The sequence below is a fragment of the Electrophorus electricus genome, chromosome 5 (assembly GCF_041902795.1).
Source record: "Electrophorus electricus isolate QZ-2024a chromosome 5, ASM4190279v1, whole genome shotgun sequence".
Classification (NCBI taxonomy): domain Eukaryota; kingdom Metazoa; phylum Chordata; class Actinopteri; order Gymnotiformes; family Gymnotidae; genus Electrophorus; species Electrophorus electricus.
Genome location: NC_137501.1, coordinates 16,805,618 through 16,820,869, shown reverse-complemented (window position 1 = coordinate 16,820,869; position 15,252 = coordinate 16,805,618). Strand labels below are relative to the sequence as shown.

Genomic DNA, 15,252 nt, shown 5'->3' with positions numbered 1-15,252 from the left:
TTACATTTTAATGTTAACAAAATAAGATACAATACACATTATAAATGTTAGATAGCTACATATTTGTACTTCTTGTACAAACTAAGAAAATAATAGAACACTAATTTAGTTATGTGACATATTGACACCTGAGCAAGACATGGGTGAGGGATAAAAAGGCAGGATATTAGTCACACAAAGCACTGCCAAAAAGTTTTAAAAACACAGATGTGGGGAAGCTCATGAAGACAGGCTCAGCTTTAGTCCACAGTATGCTAAATGGGAAACACTGGAGGATGGTACATGAGGGGTTTAAATAGGGAGAGAGTTAATTAGAAGCAGGTGATCGTGATGGTTGATAAGTGTGTGATTGTGAACCGAGCAGTGGTCGTGGTAGGTGATTTGTGCGGATATGTGTGTACGTGTCTATGTCTGCGTTCCTGGTTCGGTGCGGACCAGAACCTGACAACTTGTTTCCACTTGATATCAGAATTAGTTGAAGAGAATAGCTGGTCCTGTCCTTTATTGCAACTTAAATATAAACATGCTTTTGAGGGACCCTCTGGAGAATGTCTGAGGGGTACACAAGAGTTTAATTCTTATAAACTTTTTCAAGGGCAATTATGTAAACAACCCTCCTTTTTTTTCCATATTGTTCTTTGAAGTTTCCACCATTATGCTCAAATTACACATGACATTATAAAAGCTAGTCACCTATGAACCTGCGGGCTTATATAGAAGGGAAAATAAACTATGGACTATTTGTGCTCTGCATTCTTGCGTATTTATTTATGCTAGGCTGTACATAATGCAGCCTTAAAAACATAGGATAAAAATCCCCATGTAACACAATTCAGGTTCTGTCTAAATACATGGCTAGCTAGCTAGTTATTTTACAATCCCATTTAGAACATATATCGTCGTGAATGTCCTGAACAAAACACGCTGTACCTAATCCCCATAAATGACATATCTCTCAATGAATAAAAACTTGTATGCTTCAACAGTATACAGTGGTAGAAATGGCGATCACCTTTAAAAGGATTTCTTACTGTAGGCCTATTATAAACAACATGGAGGAAATTAAAATAAAAATACTTGAGTCAGGTGTCTGTTGAATTCCGAGCGATATATATATAGAGGTTGGAAATTGGTTGTCTAAAAATGAATTGTGATTGTTAAGTTACATAGATGTAAGTGGACATGAAAAAATAGTGTGGGTGCCAAGTATGGTGATTGTATTTTTAAAGCTGTAGGAAATGTTACATTCAGAATGTTTGTGAGACAAAAAAAAATAAGATATAATTACTATCCATGGTATAATTGACTGTGTTGCAGACAACATAGGCAGGGATTAGACTGAAAAATGTCAGAGTATTTCTTTATTGCTGTCATCAGAGGTTATGCAGCCATATCCTCCCGAGCAAGTACGGCTTCTAATCCTAACAGTTTGGCCGCCTGCAGACACAAATACCGTGTTGAGCAATATTTAATTACATCTACTTGAAATGCATATTTAATTGCATTGTTAGTATTTATGGAAAACAAGTGTTAGGATTGCTCTGCTGCATTGCAGACTTTCTCACTCTAGCAACTGTGGATTCCATCTCCTCAATCAGTTGGCCCATATCATGTTCACAGGAACCATATTCCATCTTTATAATAGAATTCAGTTTCACCTCCAACTATGAAGAGAAACAGTGTTAAGCAATATTTAATTACATCTACTTGAAATGCATAGTTCATAGCATTGTGAGAATTTATGGAAAACAAGCGTTAGGATTGCTCTGCTCCACTGCAGACTTTCTCACTTTAGCAAACACGGCTTCCAGGTCCTCAATACACTTATCCCTCTCATTGACATTCATATCTTTAGGTTCCACCTGTAGATATGAGTAGAAATATTGTTGAACAGTATTTACATACATTTAATTGAAATATGACTTTAATTACATTTTGATACATTTGTAATTTATAATTTGTATTGGACTGGAAAGGAAACAAATACAATTTTTATCGCATAGCCGTTACCACATAGCCTGCAGGCCTAATGATGTAAAAATGTGCCCCCAAACATCAAATGTTCAACAGAAATAACAGGACCTGACACACTAAGGTACCGTAGACCCATTCAAATTGTGCTATTGGAATAATAAATTCCAATGCATTCAGTCATTTTAGCTAGTGTTGATTTTGATTCTTGCCACAATTATACTAATAATCAGTGTTACAACTCAGCATGCAAAGTCACCGAACAGTCGACTGTTAATTCTATAGTAAGGAGAATGTAAAACAAACAAACAAAAAACCCACCAACAGTATTTTTTTTTCCTGTAACTGACAAAGATTGCATATGCTAAATGTATGCTTTTAATAGGACAAGACAATGAAAGCCAGCCAAACAACCAAACAATCAGCTCAGAGCTTATTATGAGGGAGGACTAGATGAGAGAGAACTTTGACCTGTGGAGTGGATGACGCGAAGCAGCGGCCTGCAGCCGATCAGGGGCTCGGGCTGTGGGACTGAACGGCTTACCTGTGGAGCAGTAGGGGTAGTGCAGGGACGTCCCACTGGTGGGCTTGTGTTCTGGCTAATGCCTACTCCTGACATGATCTCCTCTGTGATATCCTTGCCATCCTGGTTAGGGTCTCGGATACGGATCTTAGCGAACAGCAAGTTATTTGCATCTAGTCAATCCACAATTAAATTAATTTCACATCTGAGGCATGGGGAATACTCACTGTTTTCTTTACCCTCTTAGTGGGTGGAGGCTGCTGAGCTGTATGCACTATTATGGATGGAGATTTGGTGTATATGATCTGGCCAGGATAGTATGAAGGCCCTGCCACTAGTGGTGACCAAAAAAAAGCACTGGTTTCAGTTAGAGAGCAAAAGAAAAACCAGTTTCAGCCAGCAGGAATACCCAGAAGAAAGGTCTCTTTATCAGTGAGAGCACGCATGTAGGTTTCCCAGGTGGGGGTAGAGAAAGCGAAGTCCAAACTCACCATATGCTAGTGGGCAGTCTGCAGGAAAGAGCCCAGGGTAGAATGTACTGGGTCCTGTGGGCTGGACGGAGTACTGCTGGGGATGTCCCACGTAAGGAAGGCCACTGTGGTGATACTGAGAATGAAACAGAACAGCAGAGGTAAAGGGCCTAGCACCAGACATGGCCATTCATATAGGACACTCCTAAGAGATATTCAAAGCAGTAAACAAACAAAAAATACAAAAACATTTAGTTTTTACACTGAAAAAAAACTAAACTAGAACTTCTCATTTCTGCTTCCAAGATAAAACATATTTTTATCTACACATTTTAGGAGCAGTTTATTTATTGCTGGCCAACCTGTTTATAGACAGATTTTCAACCCATTTGCTACACTGTGTACATATTTGCACAGGCGCTTTTCTCTGCTCTGGGTACCTGAGGCACGTAGTACTGGAGTACGTAGTACTGGCCGGTCTGGGATGAGGTGAAGGGCATGGGTGTCAGGAACATCATGATGGGCTGGCTGGACACGGGTCGAAAGGAAGCGCTGTTACTTGGAACGGCAGGCTGGGCTGTCTGCATCTGAGGGATCTGGAAAAGCTGGGAGAGGAGAGGAGTGGAGAGTGAGGGTCACAGAGCAGCGTGGCGTATGCCGCAGCAGCCGACTCAGACGCTCGGAGTGAAGACTTTAGTCAAGAGTTGAGTCGTGGACTCTACAGCAGTTGTACTGGGAATGTTGAGGAGATATATACATTAAAAAAAAAAGTTTAAAATTTAAGGGATTTTGAATGTCCTATTATGCTAGGCATGCAAGATACAAAAAGAAAACCTTTCAAGAGTCTGTTTCACATGCATGGCACTAATACAAGGGTGAATGAACTAGCATGAAAAATTAAACAATTACAATGACGGATGCAGCTAATTAGCCATGATTGCAGGAGAGGGGATATATATGTAAAAGACAACTAATCTTGAATGTAAATTTGTACCGATAACCTGAGTCTATCAAAGCCAATGCTGACAAAATATGACATGAGCTAGAATTCAGAATGTGACAAACCCCCATCCCAGTTGGCTTTGATGCTCAGAATGGGAACATAGTGAGGGAATTCCTTCTACATGAGAAACAGTAAAATGAGCCTAAGAGGTGATTCTCACATACTGTCTCCCACCGAGCTGTTGCCATCTTAACATTTTCTGGACATAAAATCCTCCCTCCAGCAGTTATGCAGGCAGGCAGAAATGAACCTTTGTATGGGCTGCTGGGTAATGGAGCAGCCATACCATGTCCAAAACAGATTATTAAAAAGCACTGGAGTCCAAAGGAAATATAGAGAAACAGACTAAAAAAGACTAAACATAAAAGACTAAGCATAGGTGCTGGCATCCTCCGAACTGGGGAGCAGAGTGGAGCGCAGGTGCACCACTGAGCTACTGGAATGTCTTTCAATGCATTTTTTGAAGACTGCAAAATTACCTGAATGGATCTCAATCCTCCCTTGAATATTGAAGCAGGAACGAGAGAGAAGCTAGTGGAATAACGCACTAATGGGTGTGGAGGGTCAGAGAGACTGTAACACGCTCACATACACTGGCACACACAATTTAAACAAATCTTTAAACAAATTTAAACCAAACCAAGTTTTGTTTTTTTTTAAATGATGGAATTGAACACTGTTGTTACAGTGGAATTGTGAGGTCAGAGGCAGAGCAAATGTGTTCCACTAACCTTCCTGGCCCTTTAAGTGCACTACTGCAGATAGACTGAAAACAAATTTCACCTAAATAAAATCACACTGTAACACTGAAAACATAAACACAGACAAGCACTGAATGAGTGGTAAAGGGCATTAAAGCCTAAGTATTACATGGAGATCACCGCTCACATTTTCAATTCTTTCCTTTGACAAAACAACTCACATCAACAGCCAAGGCACTGCACTGCCTTTCTAAAAGGAGATGGCAGATGGCACTATCAATTAGCTTCACTCAAAAATGGGAGAAAACAAGGAATGCGGCATGTTATGCGCTGGTGCACATAGTTCGGTCACACGTCTCTGCTATGGTCTTCCAACGTACACTGCCCTTGATATGAGGCAATATGGCCACCTACTGTAAGCTCAACCTTGGGTCACGATATCATGCAGAGCCTTCATAATACCCTATGCTTCTGTGCATGTGCTAGTCAGATTCAAGCTCAAATATCGTCTCTCTCAGCTAGCACAGCCCGGCCTCATCTGTCTACAAAACTTCCAAGCGGTCTCCGGTACACTAGACAAATTTTGCTGTTTTGTATTCACAGAGAACATTTATCCAAGTATGTGTACAGGTCAAAAAGTTGGGATGCGGCTGGGAGACAGGAATCCATCTGCCTCTGAGATTGATGTGTGAGTTGGGGAGGGGAGTGCAGTGGCTAGAACACTAAACTTGGCGAGGTTTTACCACAGGCACACAGAGGAGCATGCAGCATACAGTGGGAGGTGCTGCGCTGCGGCGGCGGACATTAGCTGCTGGTGGGCAGGATGAGAGAGCAAACTGGGGGTGGAGGAGGGTGGGGGGAGCCAGGCAGAGACTGTGGGGGCAGGATGCGTGCAGACGCATGTCACATGCTGCAGGAATCTGGACCATGTTGCTGACAAGTTCAATGAATGTTTTGAAGCCAACTACAGCACATGCATGTCTGTGTTGTATCTGGGCTTGGTGGATTAGGGTCAAGGAAGACTTATTTTTAGCTGAAGATGTCTATCAATAGCAACACACTTAACTGCAGATAACCATATTTACTGCTAAACTTTGGCTGACATCTCAAGTGAGGCGCACTTCATACAGAATGAATACAAGAGTTAATTTACTGTCTTGTGCAGTTCAATATAACAAGCTCATGGTTCATTGCAGGTGGAGCCACCGTCCTTGTTGATTGAAAACTTTAAGAAGCAGAAGCAACAGTCCTATTCCAAGCTAGAGAAAAAAGGCACAGGACTCTCACACAGCAGACTCTGAAATGGAGGATCTCTCACATTAAGGTATGGCTATGCAGCCATGAATTTTTATCTCCAGACATTCTTGTGTGGTTCCTAGATTTTTCCCACATTCCAGTCCTTTTCTCAAGTACACTTTAAATAGAAAATAAAGTAATTAATTGAAGGGAATAGCCGGTGCCATCTTTATTCTGAGCTCAATGTTGCATACAGACGAGGTATTGACCACAGAATGTCTAACAGTCTCAGGTGGGTTCAATATTTATACATTTTCATCAAGTTACAAAACCATTTTTTTTTTAAATTGTACCTTTAGGTGGTATCCTGGCCTCAATCCTGGACTTGCCACAGAGGCCATATTTGGTCATTCTCACTTCCTGCTTACTTCTGAAGCCTAATTTGGTCTTTTACAATTCCTGCCATCATATTATTACATTAATAATTTCATTTTATTACCTCACTTGAGTACACCTCTAGCTGGATATTGAACCACTTGGTTGTAATCCTAAATGAATCATGAATGATACAATCAAAGGATCACTGCTTGAAGCCAAGCAAAAAAGTTAGATTTTTCACATTCACAGACATGAAGAACCAGCAGGACGAATCAAGACTCATGTGAACTGTGTGGGAAAGAGTCACATCCAGACCCACATATGGCCAGCGCAACCAGAAAAGCACAGGTGAGGAAGGCAAGGCTTCTGAGAGCTACCAGCCAAGCAGGTGTGGACAGAAAAGAGGTGCTCTGTAGCAAAGAGAAAGGAAGCTGATTGCTTGGTATGTAAAAGGACAGAAACCTGGAAGCTGGTGTGGATAGTATGAAACCCACCAAAAATGAAAACAACAGCTTCATTTGGAAAGAAAACAAAACAAAAAAAAACAAAAAAAAAACCCCACAAAATGCAGCAAGAGAGAACAGGTCTTTGCTTATCTTAGATAAATCAATGTTTGAAATAATCAATGCTTTAAAAAGCATGGTACCCAGGAACAAAAAAGTAACTAAAAGTATTCAAGTATCCATTTTTTTATATCAATTTTTATCTCTGACAAGGAAGATGTGGAGGGGAACCTGGGAGCCTGTTGGACAGGGTAATGAACTGGATTGCAGGCTCAAACACTGTATGCACTTATATGCACTTGAAGGACAGTGTTCACTACCAGTTCCGTGTACGCCTTTTTTTCTATCGTCACTTTGTATCAACTGGGAAGGAGCAACTGTCATTCACACCCAACAGGAATGCAGCTAGATGTGATCTTGAGAATTCTTGGCTAGAGAATCGCCAAAAACTATCTTAAGCACTTTAGCACCATTCTAAGACAACCATTGACAATAATTACTCACCTTAATGAATTCTTTGTCTGCATCTTGGCTGCATCTGAGCTGGTGGTTGAAAAGCAGGGCCCGCAGCTGTCGGTTCTGGTGCTGGATGTCATACTGCTTAGCTGTCTGACAGGCCCGCACAACTCGTAGGTCTGTTCAAGGTGGCACTTGTACACCTCAATTTCCATCGTAATTGTCCTGTACAACCATTAAAAATTTGACAGAAGTTAAAAAACAGCAGAACGGTTTGTTACAACTGGAAAAAAATAAATAAGAAAATATTGTTTGTTGTTGTACATGAAAGTCAGAGAGCCATGAGGATAAGCCCTCTTGTCCAAAGTTCTGATCAGCAGTTATGACCTCCTAACACTGCAATCAAAATGCACGGGCAAAAGATGCATTACTGAAAAAACACTCTGCACATCTGGATTTCATGTCACCACAGTCAAAGTTGAAGGCTTTGTTCGGTGAAAAGAAAACAAATGTATCAAAGTTGACGTTATACTCAGTAAGAACTCAGTACAGTAAGAAACTGCAAAATACTCAGAAAACTCTGTGCATGAGTCAGTGGCTCAATAGTCCAACTAAAATCAGCCAGGACCACAGTTTAGTTGGGTTAAACATGAGTCAACTAAATCCTTAGTCAGAGAATGATATTCTGTCTTTGCTGCTTACATGATCAGCTTCTTTCAAATAGCCATGTAAACTTAGTTATTTAGGAATAATAACAAACTACATGTGGGCCATCAGATCCTGTTTGCCCTTGAAGACCCACTCACAATCTTTGCCCAAGTCCAGCACTGGACATGCATTACCTTGCACAGTTTCACAGCTCTGGCACTGCAATCAACAATGCATACGTCTTAACTAAGAAGGCAACAGTTCAAATGGAAAACCTACTTCCTCTCTGGGAGTGAAGGAAGCCAGCTGCTTGATCTTCAGTGTCTGGTTGAGTCTTGGATGCATCAAGCACAGGGACACCAGCTGATACCCCATGGTTGAGGTGCTCCATATATTGTGCAAGGATCGGTTCGTTATAATCACCATTCTGCATTTTTTAACAGCAGCAACAGCATAAAATGGTTCAGGTAAGGGTGCATCATTGGAAGACTTTCACTAAAATATGTCCTCACCATGTCTCAAATACAGCAATACCTCTTAGAAGCCATTGTACTGCACACAGAATGGACAGTCTCAGCAGTTTCTGTTCTCATATGGAACCTCAGTGTTTTGATTACAGAACCAGCAATTCACAATGACATGAACTGGTTTCTTCCCATTGAATAGGGAGTTTATATATATAACTGAATTTGATCAAACTATAGCAATGATTGTGAGCAAGGAGCTTTCATTTTACAGCCTAAAAATGAAAGTGACAAATACATGTATGTTACAAATAAACCAAACTTGAAACGTTATATGAATAGCTTCATGTTGAATATACACAGTTAATCAGTCATTACAAACTACATTCTATTAATACAGAATGTTTATGAAAGTTAATTTAATCTAATTAACAATAAATGAACAGTCGAATATTGTAGTTCAAACAGTCCGATAGCTGTAGTAATGGCTTAACTCATTTTGCTTATTTAGAGAGAACGATACATTTGAAAACCCACAGGTTTGTGAATTTGGGTCTCTAAATCATACAAAAGTAGGTTTTCTATTGCTGAACAGTTAGCTAGCTAACAAACTACCAGCACCTAAACGATCAAAGTTGAAAGCTGAACAATGAAATGGTTCCACAAGGAATGGTTTATAGCCCCGAGTTTGACACTCGCTGACCTCAACTGTTAGCTAGCTAACTAGCGTATCGCTGTGATAAAGCGATACAATCTTTAGCAATGAGGACATGAATAAAGTATCTTTTACAATTTTCACAATATTGTTAAATTTAATTTGCTGGCATTGGAGGTTATTAAATATTCACAATATCAATAATAATTCCTTGGCTCACAGAATCAGACATTACATTTTTGCTGTTATGGCAGCTGTTATAAAGATCATATTTATACAGAACCCTGTTCAGTTAGTGCTAGTATTGAGGAACCATTGCATAACTAATAGCGGTACAGAGACAGAAACATCATGTGTTCAGATGAATAACTGGATGTGTGTGAGACAGTCTGTGAGAGGTTTGCATTTGTGTGTTGCATGACTATGAGTGGGAAAACCATATAAAGGTAAAAACATTACCTCTGCAACAAGGATCTCTTCTATTTGAAGGAAAGGTTTAAGTTAGACACAGTCTCAACAGAGTAAGTTAAATCTGTCTGTGTTAAGACCAGTTGACATATCAGTGGTTTATCACTGATTATGTCTGCCACTGAGATACCACAAATTAAGCTTTCCAGATTCCAAGACATACAGTTGTGCAGTGTGAGCCATACATCAATTTGAAAACTTCAAAAGTCACGTAATGTGTGCATGGCATAAGCGTATTAGCAGGTCCCGAAAACATTTGCTATCAGAAAGGATTTCATCATAGAAAAAAACTACAAATTCTAGACTTGAGAATGTGAGCATCAATCCCACTAACACTCACATACTAAAAGAGCACTCTACCACTTGACCTAGTTCTCCTAGAGTGGGACTTGTTTGCAGATCGGACAAAAGCTGAAGACACAGTGGAATGGCAATTCTCTAGGAGATCATACCAAATCCTGCATCCACCCTAAATATTTCATCTAGCTGTGAAGTCAAAAAAGCTTATTCCTGAAATGACAGGAATAGTTCTTGCAGATTCTGATATGCTATGCAAACACTATAAAATGTGAGCTATGTTAGATCTGGCAGCCATTGGCTCTAACTGTCTCTTTTTATTGAGTTAAGCAATGCTTACAGAATAACTTTCTATGGCTTCAAATACTTCCAAGAATTAAACCTTGCAGAGCTCTGTAGCTAGACACATTGTCTCTGTAGGTTTGACATGTTCATTTGACAAACTAGCTAAAATAGCATCTTTTGGTTTGAATAAATTGCCCCTTAGACCCAGACAAAAAATTGCTCAAAATCTTTTTGCTTATTCATGCAGCAATGACACAGATTTCCAAAGAAAGAGGACGTATGGTTAAAGCTAGAAAAAAATGCCTACTCTGTGCTCAGGCAGAAAATCTGATATTTTAAATATGTCCCTAAAAGGTTTATATTCCTTGGCTCACAGAATCAGACATTACATTTTTGTTGTTATGGCAGATTTCATGGTGTAATAGACAGCACTATGTAACTCGCAGCAATAAAGCTCAGTGGACTTTGCAATTGATGATTTCGTCACTGTGTACAACTGCACTGATTTGCTCTTTAACAAAAGCTTCTCCACATTTGCTTTTGAAGTTTAATTCAAAAGTTGGCTGCAGAATAACCATTTGTCAGAGGGAACAATAAGTGTCAACTTTCACCTATGCTCGGTCGAAAAAGTGGCCGTAATCTCGTTGACACCAAGTCTACAATTTCATGGAAAGGTTCCCTTCAGTGCTCCACCAAAAACTGCGAAATGAACAGAGAAAGGCCGATTAGCTCAGTTGGTCAGAGCGTGGTGCTAATAACGCCAAGGTCATGGGTTCGATCCCCATATGGGCCATGTGGGTTTTGTTTGATGAATGACCCCTTGTCAACAAACCACCTGTTTGAACTTGTGTTGCTTATAACATTGCTTGTAAATCACAATCTGCTAAGACATGTTCCAAGTACATGAGAGTGTGTTCTTGATTACAAAACTTTACCCCTGGATTTGTGCTTGTTTACAAATCTTGGACAATGCAGAGAAAAGTATGAAATCAGAGGGACTCTGGCATTAGTGTAAGGCTCTCGATCGCTGTGTGAATAGGTCAAAGAAGCCATTCCAGAGGCATGCAGACAACCTGCATCCTCCCCATCAAATTATAGCCAGTTAGGTGTCTGGAAGTGCCAGGGAGTTCAAATCGTTTAGTCTGAAATGTGTTGGGATATGATTATGCCTGCCACTGAGGTCTGACAGCTCCACAGTTGCCTTGTGAAAAGAATATAGTATAGACCGTCACCCACATACATTACTGTATACATCAGAGATCAGCGCAGGAATATCAGTTTGTAAACCCGCCAAATCTGCCCCCACAGGCTCCCTGAGTTCTACTAATCGCTCCAACACCTTGTTTCAACCTCAGTTTCTTTTTTTTTGAAGCGCATGAGGCAGCTTCAGCTATTTCCACAGGCAATCATATTAGATGTGCCATCAGTAACCAGACATGTGACTTTATTTTATTCCCCATTCTTCCATAAGAGAGGATTTCACACAGGCCAAATTTTCAGCCGTATGCGCCTGCAGGAATTTCACAACACCAAGTAGTGTAGACTTCAGAAATGTGTTGTCATCTATAAAATGGCAGGTCACAGCCAAGAAGGCATCCACATTAAGAGATGTCCACATATCTGCTGACAAACTCATTGCAGGAATTTTCTGGACCTCAGCTTTGGCCTTCTCTTTCTCTTATTGACATTTGGCCTCAACCATGGCCTTTACAGTCTAAAGGGAAGGAAGAAAATAATTATATATATTTTTAATACTACTCTCATAATGTATCCATGTCACCACACATACCTTCCTAGTTAGGAGAATATAAGTTGAATCCAATTTTGCTACCAAGTCCCTGAAGCTTTTATCCTCAACTATGCTAAATGGCTGTGTGTCTCTAACTATCATGGGGACCAAAGCCTCATCCAGCTCTTCCTTTCTGGTCACTGCTTTGTAAAGATTAGATTATACCAAAAAATATAGTACTCACCAATGAAATTCACTTTATAATCCAATCCAAAAGGGAACTCATCCTCCTTCGGTTAACCCTGGATAAACCTGGGCAAAGATGAGTTGGGTAGAGGATGGCTGACAAATTGTAAGCATGAAAGATACACTACAGCATTCCTACACAAAGACATCATAGGAGATAGAAACAGAGCACAGTTCACCTGGATAGAACACCTGGGTAGAAATACAGTAACTCATTATTATAACAGTACAAAGAAATGAAATGTGGATCATCCAGGTGAGGTTCATCTGCTAATCTGCACATAAATATTGTTTGTGACAGTGCAGAATGTTGCAGGTAAATGGAGGGCAAGGTGCTGTCATTTTAAGCATTTTAAGGCAGGTCCAGGAAGGAGAAACCCCAGCAGGTAGGAAGAGTTAGTGGGGAGCACAGATAGCACAGCACTCCAGAATCATGTACTGGAGCATGGTGTGTCCACTGGGGGGAGGTGGGGTGGTTGGAAGAGCATAAAAGACTGTTGTTACTGCAAAGATTCATTTAGACCTTTCATTTGGACTGTTATTCTTTTTTTAGGGGGCGGGGGGGGGGCATGTATTTAATGAAATAATAACGAAAAATTAATAGATGAATTCATACCAACTCAAATTTGCTGGTAAAGAAATCATTTGTAAGGTAAAAGTTATTTTAAGAGTGATGTTAAGGAATTTTTTAAAATGTTAATTATAATTTCATTAGAATAATTCTAACATCTACGGGATGATCTGAGCGTTAAAGAAAAAAGAGGTGGACCTTATGGGCAATAAAGCAAAAGTCATTATTGTAGTACAAGACCCTTTGTTCTAGCTAAGTGATCTGCTGCATCTCAGTTTGAGTCATGTAGAATTCTAAAGACAGAAAGTCTTTATTCTGGCATAAAATAAAACTGAAGGGGGAAACATACTTTGAGTTAGTACCAGTAGTTATTGATTGTACACAAAGTCCAGTATGCATCCAAATGTAATCAAGAGATATCTGTTGAACATCTCCAACTCGTACAATGCAATGTTTCTTCTTTGTGTCAAATGAACTTAACAATTCAAACATCCATAACTGGCCGTGTTTCTTGCCAACATACTGGTGTTTGGACTTATGGGATTACATGTCTGTTGCCTTCAATAGCTTAGTTGGTAGAGTGGAGGACTGTAGAATTTAAAACTGTTATCCTTAGTCTGTCAGTTAAAATCTGACTCAAAGGAAGTTTGTTTTTTCACATACAAGCTTCTTTTTTAAGTGAGCAAAAAGAGCGTCCCCTGACCAGGAATCAAGCCCAAGTCGCAGTGGTGAAAGTGTTGAATCCTAGCCACTCACCCACCAGCAATAAAGCTCAGATGCTTCTGACAAACATTTTTCAAACTCTGTATTCCTAGTATACTGACGATGTTTGTATGCATACTGGACTTGGTATCCATGAGCATTAGGAGGTCATAAAGAGAGGTATTCATATTTCTTTTTATTCCACATAAAAATTAAGTTTGAAAGAGAATCCTAGCCACTAGCTCACCAGGGATAAAGGTGACAGTTTCCTCTGACATGAACATGAGCTACATTCATTGGTAACATTTTGATCGAAACCAGGCAAAAGTATTTAGTCACTAGCTGAAATAGCTCAGCTGGGTGAGTGTTAGATTGAATATCAAAAGACTCCTAGTTCAGTCCTGGGTTTTGGTAGCTGTGCAAGACCAAGCTCCTCATCAAACTGTCCTCTTTTTAAGAATATTTCATAAACTTTTACATTCCTTTCCTAAAAACGAATGACATTACTGTTTTTACGCTATTGTTAGAAGTCATAGTGTAATAGTGCTCTAGACTTTGAATTCAGTGATCCTACTTAAACTTTAGTGGAATTTGCACTTCCTTATGATATGTTTCCTCACTGCACAGAGAGCCATTTGAACATTGGCTTCTGTATAAACGCTTTTGAAATGTTTTTCATTAGTTGTCTACTGGCCAAACCACTGGACAAGGGGAGGGTAGGTGTCAGCTTGCATGTATGCTTGTGTTGGTATCCTGGTTCACACACTCCCTGTGTTTTCATGGAATGGGGCCTACCTCAGCTTCCTTTGGCTCATGGATGGGCTTTGTCCTACCAAAAAAGGTGATGCAAATAAGTCATCTGCTTACTAAAGTTCTTGAAAATCACACTCTGCGAAGAGGCATTGCATAATGCAAAAAAACCTTCAGAAACAATACACTCTAATGACAGCAACCAACATACTTAATACAGGAGTGACCTCAGGGGTGATCTCATCCAAAGGCCACAACAGGAACAACAGGCTTAAGAAGGGACACATGAAATGACCTCAAAACACAAAAGTGAGCAGGTAAGTTGAGTTGATATGTGACTTCATTAATGTGCTTGGTAATTTCATATGGACCGATATACTTGGGACCTAACCTGCGACATGACCCCGGCTTGCGGTAGTCCTGTGTAGAGAGCCACACTCTGTCACCAGGTTGGTATATCGGGTTCTCCCCTCTGTGCCTGTCCGCAATTTCCTTATACGTTCAGAGAACTCATACAATACACTGATCTGTTTCCTCCCATACCCTTTCGCTCCGCTGCATCCACTCATCCACAGCGGGGAAACCAGCTGATATGGAAGTCCATGGGACATTTGAGGCTGATAACCTAAAATACAATAAAAAGGAGTCAAGCCAGTGGATGAACTAGTAAGTGAATTTTGGGCCATTTCTGCCAATAAGAGGAACTTGGACCGGTCTGATGGATTGTTCATATAAAAACAATGTAGGAATTGGCCATTTGACTGTGGATGTAAAACTAATAGCTACCCCGATGTGTTCAATATAGGAAGCCCAAACTCGAGATGTGAATTGATGTCCCCAATATGATATTATGTCCTCTGGGATGCCAAATATACGGAACACCTGGTTAAACAAGGCTTCCACAGTTTGGCAGGCTGTAGGCATACTCGGAAACACAATGAACCACACACCCCTGGAGAATCCATCAACTACAGTGAGGACAGAGAGGTCAGTAACGCAATCTAAGGTGATGTGAGACCAAGGACTTTCTGGTACGGGAAGAAGCATGAGCTTTCCTGTGGGTAGGGTCTTAGGCATCTTGCTTTGACTGCAAATTGAACATAAAGAAACATACTTATAAATATCGCTTGTCATAGCCCTGAACCAGCGAAGAATGAGCCCACTTCAACAGATGGTCACAGCACAAGGTAGGTAAT

The 15,252-nt window shown here is 40.3% G+C and overlaps 1 non-coding gene and 1 pseudogene across 1 annotated transcript; one reads left to right on the top strand and one right to left on the bottom strand.

Moving 5' to 3' along the window:
* The window catches only part of LOC145657968 (eukaryotic translation initiation factor 4 gamma 3-like), a 33,506-nt pseudogene extending 22,206 nt beyond the window's left edge, over positions 1-11,300 (bottom strand).
* trnai-aau (transfer RNA isoleucine (anticodon AAU)) lies at positions 10,778-10,851 on the top strand. The gene has a single exon. It is a non-coding gene; the product is annotated as a tRNA-Ile (tRNA).
* Positions 11,301-15,252: the final 3,952 nt, after the last annotated feature.